This window comes from Acipenser ruthenus, chromosome 10, assembly GCF_902713425.1.
Source record: "Acipenser ruthenus chromosome 10, fAciRut3.2 maternal haplotype, whole genome shotgun sequence".
NCBI lineage: Eukaryota > Metazoa > Chordata > Actinopteri > Acipenseriformes > Acipenseridae > Acipenser > Acipenser ruthenus.
The window spans coordinates 13,437,266-13,449,676 of record NC_081198.1 but is presented as its reverse complement, the minus strand read 5'-3'; the positions used below and the strand labels follow the sequence as shown (position 1 = coordinate 13,449,676).

The following is a 12,411-nucleotide window of genomic DNA, read 5'->3' as shown; positions in this document are numbered from 1 at the left end:
AAAACACAGGTACAAGAACTGATAAAATGATGAAGACACTGGCCAAAACATTTGTCTTTATGACTTAGGGATCACTTTGATCAACCTATGCACCAACCACCTACAGTATCCATTGTTTTACTGGGATTATCCATAAACAGATGAAGTTGATGAAATCCAGGAGGGGTTTATAAGAAAATCAGGGGTAAATTGATCAAAGCAATCCTTTTCTTGTATACGTTTCTGATTGAGTGTTTGATGTTATGGGCAAAAAATACATGTAATGTATCTTTGTAAAACACCAATCAGAGTTTTAATTGAACATCACACATATTTGAGTTAGTAGGCACCATACAATAGATAGAAAAAGCAAGACAGTTTAATGGCGAGGCACCTGCGATGTTGACATGCTCACTTTCTTTACAACAGCAGCCTGATAAACCACAGGAGACTCCAGCTCCTTCAAGAGTTCAACGTGGTTCACACAATTTCAAGTAATCACGTAATCACTGCACTGTGCTACGTGAACCTGTGTTGCTCTAAAAAACGATCTCCATTCATCATTTGTATCCAGATTAAATTAAGTGACCTCCCAATTAAATTACATAAATAGCATTGGGAAGAACCGTCTCCTAGAGTTGTATCACAGTTAAGCAGAAATCCCGATTATCAGTATCACGATTATGCAGTGCTGACTGTATAATAGAATATATATCTGTATGTATTATCTGTGTGACTACAGAGAGTGTGTGACAAGCTCTTGCTCATCTACAGATCAGGTACATTATGTGCAGATGAAATGTGTTTTGGTACTGTTCTGGTACTGCTTTCATTTCATGGCTTCTTAGACGATGGGCAATAATTGTACGGATGACTGGTTGTTTCACTTGACTGCCCACAGAGTATTTTCAAACAAGGGTGTTCTGCTATTTTACTACTTTAAAATAAAAAGGGTATCATGAATATTTAAATAAATGTCTGTGCACGTTTGCACAAATAAACACAGAAACAAGCTTCCGTATTAAACAATTTACACGTCTGGCAAGCTAAATTGCAAGTTAACAAATCACTTGACTTGACAAAATTCCCTTTACCTGTAGCCTTTGTTTCTGATCAGTAAAAAAGATATAAGATAAAGATATATATATATATATATATATATATATATATATATATATATATATATATATATATATATATATAATGATATAAGATAAAGATATATATATATACAGACGTGCTCAAATTTATTGGTACCCTTACAGCTCATTGAAATAATGATTCATTCCTCCTGAAAAATGATGAAATTAAAAGCTATTTTATCATGTATACTTGCATGCCTTTGGTATGTCATAGAATAAAGCAAAGAAGCTGTGAAAAGAGATGAATTATTGCTTATTCTACAAAGATATTCTAAAATGGCCTGGACACATTTGTTGGTACCCCTTAGAAAAGATAACAAATAATTGGATTATAGTGATATTTCAAATTCATTTCTTTAATTAGTATCACACATGTCTCCAATCTTGTAATCAGTCATTCAGCCTATTTAAATGGAGAAAAGTAGTCACTGTGCTGTTTGGTATCATTGTGTGCACCACACTGAACATGGACCAGAGAAGGCAAAGGAGAGAGTTGTCTGAGGAGATCAGAAAGAAAATAATAGACAAGCATGGTAAAGGTAAAGGCTACAAGACCATCTCCAAGCAGCTTGATGTTCCTGTGACAAGAGTTGCAAATATTATTAAGAAGTTTAAGGTCCATGGAACTGTAGCCAACCTCCCTGGGCGCGGCCGCAAGAGGAAAATCGACCCCAGATTGAACAGAAGTATAGTGCGAATGGTAGAAAAAGACCCAAGGATAACTGCCAAAGAGATACAAGCTGAACTCCAAGGTGAAGGTACGTCAGTTTCTGATCGCACCACACGTTGCTTTTTGAGCGAAAGTGGGCTCCATGGAAGAAGACCCAGGAGGACTCCACTTTTGAAAGAAAAACATAAAAAAGCCAGACTGGAATTTGCTAAAATGCATATTGACAAGCCACAATCCTTCTGGGAGAATGTCCTTTGGACAGATGAGTCAAAACTGGACTTTTTCGGCAAGTCACATCAGCTCTATGTTCACAGACAAAAAAATGAAGCTTTCAAAGAAAAGAACACCATACCTACAGTGAAACATGGAGGAGGCTCGGTTATGTTTTGGGGCTGCTTTGCTGCGCCTGGCACAGGGTGCCTTGAATCTGTGCAGGGCACAATGAAATCTCAAGACTATCAAGGCATTCTGGAGCGAAACGTACTGCCCAGTGTCAGAAAGCTCTGTCTCAGTTGCAGGTCATGGGTCCTCCAACAGGATAATGACTCAAAACACACAGCTAAAAGCACCCAAGAATGGATATGAACAAAACATTGGGCTATTCTGAAGTGGCCTTCTATGAGTCCTGATCTGAATCCTATCGAACATCTATGGAAAGAGCTGAAACTTGCAGTCTGGAGAAGGCACCCATCAAACCTGAGACAGCTGGAGCAGTTTGCTCAGGAAGAGTGGGCCAAACTACCTGTTAACAGGTGCAGAAGTCTCATTGAGAGCTACAGAAAACGTTTGATTGCAGTGATTGCCTCTAAAGGTTGTGCAACAAAATATTAGGTTAGCGGTCCCATCATTTTTGTCCATGCCATTTTCATTTGTTTTCTTATTTACAATATTATGTTGAATAAAAAAAAATCAAAAGCAAAGTCTGATTTCTATTAAATATGGAATAAACAATGGTGGATGCCAATTACTTTTGTCAGTTTCAAGTTATTTCATAGAAAATTGTGCATTCTTCGTTTTTTGTGGAGGGGTACCAACAAATTTGAGCACGTCTGTATATAATGTCTGGTAAACAAATTGATTTGAAGCTATCATATTTGAGTCAGAAGTTGTAGACTAGTTATTTTAGTTCAGTCAGGAGTGCTCATGCGATAGAAAGAACCATATTTATTAACGCTTAGACAACAACTACATTATACATATTTTCATTACATTTGTGGTCTTTGGGCTTGCCCTTCGGGTACCCGTGCCCATAATTTAGTTTTCTGATAGTGGAGAGGCTGACTGTCGGGAAACCATGGGCAGGGGGTCGGGATAGCTGCTCTCCTCTTTAGATAAAGCCGAAAAACAGGTAGAGGCTGGGGAGAAAGAGACAAACTCTGACGTACAACAGGGACAAATAGATTGAGGTAAAACATAAAGCCCTTTCCAGCTGATCATTGGATGTGTTGTTTAGCAAATGATGAATGAGATACTAGCCATTTGACTGACGAATGATCTGGTTGAATATCCAAAAAATATTTAGTACTGCTAAATATCATCAATATTCTCGTATCCATGCACCTTGAAAAGGAGCCAAACAAGATACTAGCAGTATACATGTTTGAAATCAAAGCTCTAAATGTGCCTATCCCTGGAGGTCCAGTTTCCTGCTGAATCAATAATGCAAAGGTTCAATATCTTGTTTTCAATCTAATCTGCCACCCAGCTCGCTCAAAAGATACAAATCTTAAAGATAAAGCTGCAGTACATGTCTCATTTAGATGTTTATAAACAAGATGGTACAAAAGGTGATATAGATGCTGAGCCAGTGATACAGGACTTTTTAATGTGATTGTAAAGTATAAGAACAGTGGAGTTCACTATGCAGTTTTTATGAACACATTTATGGGCCTCCATAATTAATGGACTTTAAAGCCAGCTTTAGCTATTACTCAAAAGATAGAAGTAATGTTAACTGCAATGTTACAATTAAAAAGAAAGCCACAGTTAAAACTATGCAATACTGCATTTGAGGGCTATGCATAGAATAGGTGACTAGGAAATTGTAATATAAATCAGCAACCAACGTCTGATATCCCGGATTACCTAAAGGCAGATCAGAGTCAAATGATACAAGTGCTGGGAAACAATGTGTACCCTGTTTTGAAGAAAGTGCAAAGGGAGATCTACAGGGAAAAATAGAATTCAATAACATTAAAAAAAAAAACAGAATACATTGTTTCTAGTCATTTTCTATAATGTTATTTTATTCCTCTGTGTCTTTTGCTTTGTGCTTCAAAATACAGTAAGGCCCATAGTATTCTACACACACATTTTTGTAACCTATTTCCACTGAGTAAAGGTGATAAGTAGATCCAAAGTCAAGCTATCATTAATCAAAGTTGTACCACTAATTATGTTGTGGTTACCCGAGATACACATTATTGCATATTGTTATAATAACTTTTGCTTAGTTTTGTAGTTCAAAACCAACAGAAAAGCCTCTATAGGTCATTTGGAATCCCTTGTGTACTCCATTTCTATTAAATCTAATGGAATTCACACTTCCATTCTTTTTGGCATGCTGCCACAATTCTGTTGCTTTTCATTTATCAAAGGCCTGCAACACACTACACTAACCAGGCAATCAGTCCTTATTGCTGTCCAAATCTCTTTATCGTCTAATTGGGTCCCTTTCAAAGACTTTATTATGAGGGAATGGGCCAGCAATGCAAAAAAGTTGTGCAATACGTCAGAATGGCAAAAAGCCCAATTGGAAATGACAGATCCTTCTTTCACATCTCAGTTTATCGCTTTTACTTTACCCTATTTAATAATTCATATCCCCCATCACGCATCCATAATTATAAAAAACTCAATAGTAGATTATGTAGTAACACTACCGTTATAATCAATACAGTAAATTATAATCAATACATTTTATTAAAGACTTTGTAAAGAATTTGACTAAAGGTGTTTTAGTATTAATTGTTCCATATTTATTCTTACATAGTTCCATTATGTGTGTTAATAATGTTAATTGAACTAATTTACCAACTTGTACATTATAACATATATATCAAATTGTGTCTAAGCCTTTTTTAAATGGATAATTTGCAATAATTATCTAATCTTTTCTCTCCTAGCAAGGTACCATTAAAAAAAATATATATATATAAAGATACATTTATCTAGGCATTTTAAATCCTGCCCTTTTATCATCCCCAACGCAATGAAATAATTTGCCAATATAACAAAATAATGTGGACTTCCAGAAGTGATATAAGTAATAAAAAGTCATTTTAATGCTATTGATGTTCCCAAAAGCAAATTCAGGATCTTTTTTCTGCCTGCCATTGTGGCTTATTACAGGCATTAATTGTGCACCAACAACTTTCATATGGCTAATCCTTTGTTATGGCTCATTTAAAGTTTTACACTAATCTAAAAACACTCAAGAGAATCTCTGAAATGTAATGTGGATCACATATCTAATATCACCAATGTAGTATTATTGCATTGCATACATTTATGTGAAATCTCTAATTTGAATACAATTTGAAATGGCTAAATTTGATGCTGCATATAAACATACAGTGAGATGGTGTTGGATCACAAAACAAGGTAGTTATAAAGCAACTGTGTGCAGTGCATCCATTGCAAATACAGTGCTCCCCCTTACAACGCTATAGTTGGGAGCCTTTAACAAGAATGCAAGTGGTTGTGGTATGCAATTATGGGGACAATGGGAGCCATAACGTACTGGACCACCTTAAAACCAGTTTACGGTTCCTTAATAGTCTTAACAAGCATCTGAACTGATTGCTATTTCACACTGTATAACCTGTACAGTATATTTCTTCAGTCACCTAATCAAGCCCATGGAATACATATATTGCAACCTAATGTTTTATAATGTTTAAAGAGTGCTGTCCTATGAAGAATTCATTTGAAGCGGAGTTTGACTTTAGAGTATACCTTAAGATCTTTTTATTATTAACTAGACAATGCATATTAATAACTGCAGCTCATTGATTTCAATTTATTTGAGTTTGTTTGTGTGTCTGCCTATAATGCAGTCTGGGCAGAATGCGTAGATTTTTAAGTCTGTTGTTAAGGTAAAAATTCCTATCGATTAAAAGAAATTGACATGAAAATAGTAATTTGTATATATAATATATCTTACACTGCCTCTTAAGACGAGGGTATCCATCATTATTGACATCTACTGTTGATGGCATAAGAAACTAAGGCCCTTTATAGACATCTGATAAGCAAGCTGCCACTGCCTCTTTAAAGTCATATCACTCAGGACGTCTAACCATGCATCAAATCTCAGCAGAGCGACTGCACTTTGTCCTGTTTGTGCTGTTGCTAATCAAGGGTGGATATATAAAGCACACCAGCTGCACAACCAAGCTCATGGAGGAATAAAAAAAGTAATACTGTGGGTGAGAGAGAACTAGAAAACAATCAAATGCTGGAGGCACACAGTGGGCTAAAAATAAATTGCCAACAAAGAAAGAAAAGAAAAAAAATAGCTTGACATGAAGTTAAATATTTGCAAATACTGTGAGTGCAGATCAATTTTTAATGGCATACATTTTTTTTTCAAAGCAACACCTAGTATTTTTAAATGGCTTAATTGCCAACATGTCTAAATACTATACTCAACATTTACATTTCAGTCGTCCAGTAAATCTTATTTATAGGATGCAGTGTTTTGTTTTGTACTTGCCAATAATGAGCATGATTGTAGAGTCGCATTCCAACATGGTTCTTGTTGTCCCAATATACACCATTCATATGAACTGTGTATTCTGACCCTGTGTAATTTCATGATAACACTGTACCTGTTGAATTGAAGTTCAGGGTTTTATTGACAAGCCGCCAGGACCATATCTGAGATGAATGTAATTCACCCACAATGTTAATGTCACAAATAACCAAAGTTTTAATTGTTTTAGCACAGGCATGGTCACGTGATCACAGGCATGGTCAAGTGATTGGGACCTTAATTGTAGTCAGGTGCAAGTCATCAGCACCCCTTGATTAGTTGCCCTATATAACTGGAACCAAAAGTACAGAAAGGAAAAACACAGGGGGGAGGAACACATTGGAACTGGACTGTGGCCATTTTGGACACTGAAGGAAGAGAAGCAGCACTGGAACAACAAATACATTGAAGAGAAGCAGAAGGAAATAAACTGGCACAACTAAATGCAGTGAAGACTCTACGACACAGAAAAGAAAGTTAAGTACTCTTTGCATTGTCAAGATTAAGAGAATACTGTTTCACAACAGACTGCGAGGATAACTTTTTGTTTATGTAAGCATCCTGTTTGGATGTTAGTGTTCTAGTTATTAACTGTTACATGACTCCAGTACATAGGGCCTGTGAATGGAATAAGTATACTGTTGGACTGGAAGATATCCTTATTGTATTGTGAGTGATGACGTGTTGTAGTTTTGTCTGTCTCCAAGGCTTGCCTTCTCTCTCCCTGTTCCATAAGGATTGCAGAGAAGACGGACTGCTGTAGTACATGCAGACACCCCGATAAGCGAGGCTGTCACCTACTAGAGTTAAGTATCAGTGGCTGGGTTGGAAGACTAATGCCTATGTAGGGAGGGGCTGAATGTGGGGTGTGTAAATTAGCCCCCCTCAGAGAGCGTGTTGGGGAGAGCGAGTATTAAGGACGGATTGTTTTCATTGTTTCTCCAGGATCGACTTCACGGAAGGTGGAAGCACCCCCTGGAGGCAGGCGTGGGATCTGGATGCAAAGTATTGGAAAGGAGCCAGTTGGACTTTCATGGACAAATTAAAGTGCCTGCATTATAGACCACTTTGGTCAGGTAATACTATAATGGTATTGTGGACATAATTAATCTACCTTCTAAACAGAGTGAAACATTTTGAAATCCTCCGGTGGGATTGAACGATACTGTTTACAACGCTGGGAAAACCATTAATATTTTAGGGGGTATATGTGTTATGTATTGTTCCATGTTGTTCTTTTCTCTTTAAATAAATAAAAAACATTTGTTCAAAAAAAATATATATATATTTTAGGGGGTATAAGTGGCTCTGGTCAGTCAGGCGGTGGCGCTGGTCAGTCAGGCGGTGGCGCTGGTCAGTCAGGCGGTGGCGCTGGTCAGTCAGGCGGTGGTGCAGGGCAGTCAGGCGGCGGCGCTGCAGAAAGCTGGGGGACAGGGGGCTGCACTGGCAGTCATCGCCGCTCTCGCCTTGCGCACATTGCAGGAGTTAAAGAGCAAAACACGGTCTTGGAGGTTATACCATTCTGTTGAGTTTAATTGGGCTATTGTGGGAGCCTACAACCAAGTGTTTACTGGAAACGAGGACTGTGTAAATTAGAAGTGTATAGCAAAAATACAGGCTGACAGAAAACTGGGCACTGTGGAGTTCAGTTTTAAAGTACCCCATGAACTGTGGACTTGTTTTTAAAAAGGGGGACACTGCAGCCAAGAATAAAAATACACAACACAGGTGGCTTTGCGTTTATTTATTATTAGTTTTGTTTGTTTAATCAATTAAACATGGATAGTGGGCCAGTGAGCTGCATAAAGGTTCTGGCTGCACTTCAGTTCATGCTACCAGCAGAGGGCGTTCTTTCATAACCTGGAAGAGACAACAAGGAGATCAGTACTGAATGAAAGACTGTCAGCTTGGAAAATGTGGACCTACGCATACTTACCAACGAACAGAGTTACCGTTCCAAACCTGCAAAGGAGTACAAATAGAGTTACTGAACTTGTTCTGAACGGATTACAAATTACTTGCAATACCGGTATTCGAACCGGCAACCTCCAGGCTATGGGCCGCATCCTGCACTCTACTCCGCCCCTGTAGTTCTTTGTTTTTCCTTGTTTTAGAATACATTTGCTGGCTGACACACATGAGTAACTCACCATGATAATTGATATCCTGTACAGTATTAATGCAGATGTAAATGGTATCGTTATGGTCTTGTAACTACTGGCACATCAAGCTTTCTGTCCATGTAACAAAACAGCAGGAGGACAAAGCTAGCCTGAAGTTTACTACACTTAACTTATTATTTTAGCCGTTTTTACGAAGTATTGGGTATGTCTTGGCATTACTACCATGCTCAGTTGTATTGTTTAGAGATAGGAGGAGATCTTATTATTTCACTTTGCTATATCAACATTTCCATTTTTATGACAGCCCTTATCCAAAAATACACATTGTAATAATCCCAAGAACATTTAATATTTTAAAACAACTTGCCATTTATATTTTCAAAATATTAGCATTCTTATCAATTTCTATTTAAAGCTGTGGTACAGTAAAGTGCTAAATTGCTGCCTTGTACTATCTGAATAGGCCTATGATTAATTTACACTGCACATTCTTGATAAAAAAAAAAAAAAAAAAAAAAAAGCACTGCCTGGGAATTCTATATCTCATTAAGATAAACCTTTTGCAAGTCTTTTTTCAGTTGTGTATCGGTAATACCGTATAAAAAAATATTTTATAATAATGTATTGTATATAATACACATATATTTCATGCAGTATATATGATCAAATGATGCATGTTACGGCTTATTGTGGTGTTGCGTGCTATCAAGTGCAATCCACTCAAGTACTTGAATTCTCCATGCATGTGGTTGTATTAGCATCTTGGGGACTGATACTGTAGCTCTTTCTGTAAAAGATCAGCTTTTTCACTTTGTAACTGCTCATCAGGACATATGGCAAACCTTATATGGATCATTAGTCTTACTCTATATTCTAAATAATACAAAAAAATAAAAAACAATCGCATATGGTTAAAGCATTAGTTATGGATACCCTGGATATCAGAACCCTGAAGAAGCCTAAAGTATTACTTCAGAATTGATATTAAACCAAATATTGCTACATATTTGTGCATATAACAAACACAATGGTATTTTTGTTTAAAACAGTCTATTAGGTCTTTGGTTTGACAGTCTCTACCAACCTACAGTTAAGTAGAACAGTCATCTCCACAGTGATGGGAAGGAGACTGCTGTGCATGTCCGCCCCATGAGACAAAACAGTTGTTTACTTTTGCCATCCGTCAGAGCTATCACTACAAGACCTACACCTCCTGTCGGGAGGAGGTGCAGCCACTTTTCACCCAATCTGCAATAGATGGTTCTGTGTCAATTCAATTTCAATGCTCCACAGACACCATCAGCAGTGTCATTCCCCAAGAGTTATCAGTATCTTCGTTGCTGGTTAGTTTGTGTCCAGCACTTGAGATGTAGTATCACCTTACAATAATAATTATTTCTATTTGCTTGTTTAGTTGATATGTATTTCGTAAAAGTGCTGTCCCATATTGTTTTTTTTTTTCTTTTTCTGAAAATGTCTAAGCTGGCTCCAATTTGAAATGCTGGCAGGTGAAAAGCATCATCACCAGTAAGAGTCTGAACTAGAGATACAGTGCTGTATCGACATTACAGTGAGTTTACAGAACAGTGTCTTTATTACTGCCCTACCATTTGCAACCAGGTAGATATCCCATATTGGCAAATGATTGTACTGTTATATATACATGCCAATTTGTTTACACTATTATACTGACCATTGATGCAAAATAATTTTACAGCGCTGACACAATAACAACAAATACATCAAATATATTTAGATGCATATCCACCTGCCCATTGTAAATGCTTTTGGAGAAAAGAAAGGGCAAATTAATTTTCCTGTTTGTCTGGTTTCTGTTTTGTGCTTTTACAATGTAAAATCGACACACATAAAACACTAGATGAATGTCACAAGTGACTAATTTAGAGTGTGGGGTGGCATATCATTTATAATTATTGTGTGTAGGTATAAATTGTTATTATTTAAGATATCGTTTGCATTTTGCTGTGCAATTTATTTTGATTAATGTGCTGTTTGAATATGTGTGTGTGTTGTTTTAGCTTCTTGTTTGTTCCACAAATAAATAACTGCGTACAATCAGTCACATACCTTTCCCAGGATCCAGACTTTAATTGCCACAGGTGCGTGCCATTCTGCATCAATTGACAGATTATAAAACCGGAACCAAAAATACAGAGGAGTTGAGTTGGGCAGGAATGAGAACAAGGGTGTGCAGGAAGCTGGCTATGCGTTTTGGGCTTCAGCAAGGGGATTGCAGGAATAAACAATGCAGACACTGAACAGGAAAGACATGGAAACTGTTCAGAAGTGGCTAAAGGATTGCTTGAGAAACAAGGGACGTACCATTTTTGTCACTGTTAGACAATGAATACTAAAATTGTGGCAAACTTTAGTAAAAGGACTAGTATTGTTGTTTCATGGAATCAGAAAAGTACCATTGCTGCAGTAAATTTAAAGCATTGCTTATAAAATCTACTGAATATATCCTGAGTGGTGTGGAAGTAATTATTAGATATCTGAAGAAACAGCAAAAATCAATCATTGGAGACCAGTTTTGTGTGTAATTTCTAATACCTGCTTTTTTTCTTTCTTTTTGCACAGGATCCTCAATCACCCCCTAAGGGTGGAGGAGGACTGAAGAGGATTAGTGGCTTTATTTCCAGGGTCACTGGGACTGCCAGTCTACAGATAAAATAAGATCACAAATTGCATTGTGGGACGCAAAGCTCGGACTGTGCTCATTTGCCCAACCCAACTAGATTAACTGGACTTGGTTTGGACACTTCAAAGATAAATGATGCTACATAGGTTCGGATTCAGGTCTTGTGCATCGTTATGTCTGACTATGTATATCATTTGTGGTGCATGTAGTTAGACAGGGATAAGCATTTAGTTAGCAGGTAAAATTGTAGTAATTTGTAGGTTAAAAAAAAATAAATTCTAGGACAAATGTAATAAGAATAAAAATTAATTCAAGGTTTTGGTTATTAGTATTGTAAGTCTGTATTCATAGTTTTAGTAATAGTGATTTTTTTTTAGTGTCCAATATTAGTTTCTAATTGTCTTGTCTATTGGTTACCTAATGCCTGGGCCCTCTTGTGGCTTTTAGTCAATTGATTTCTGCTGTGTTCTGGATTGTGTGTGGGGAAAATAAAAACATTTGATTCTTGCCTGTTGTGGTTCCTCTTCTCTCATTGTCCAGTGGTCTGGGTGGGTATCTTGTATGCTGACCACAGGTATATCTGGGTGTTATTTGAATCACCTGTGGGCTTGTCTCTAGCTTGCCATGAATGCCTCCTGGTGGTGAATTTGAGCTGGCTTACACCAGTAAAATCTGTAGATTTACTAGTTATGCAATAATATCTATATATTTAACAGCTGAAGAAAGGCTTTTGTTTGAAACATCCTAAACTAAAAATAATTTAAACCATGTGTACATTGTAAACTTTTCATTTTGAATATGGTCATAGATTTAGTTTAGTTATGCAGTATATTTAATTGCAACCAATATAGGACCTGTCTAAAGTAACTACTCTGAAGAATTGTCTTATTAGATAGATAGTATATTACTGCATTTTATGTAGGTAAAGGTCACTGTAGGATTGTCCTTTTGAATGTGCATAATTAGGAGTTCTCACTGTACTTTAAAGTCTTCATTACCAAGGTCTCACTGATTAGCAGATCACCCCTGCTGCGTTTCTACCTTTCATCAGTTCTGAGGATAGAGACAAGACAAGCATT

General features: G+C 37.0%; 1 long non-coding RNA gene across 1 annotated transcript; it reads left to right on the top strand.

Annotated features, from left to right (window-relative positions):
* Positions 1 to 6,845: 6,845 nt before the first annotated feature.
* On the top strand, positions 6,846 to 11,830 carry LOC131738136 (uncharacterized). The gene is made up of 3 exons (XR_009329669.1): positions 6,846 to 7,623; positions 10,153 to 10,240; positions 11,272 to 11,830. It is a non-coding gene; the product is annotated as an uncharacterized LOC131738136 (long non-coding RNA).
* The last annotated feature ends 581 nt before the right edge of the window (positions 11,831 to 12,411 follow it).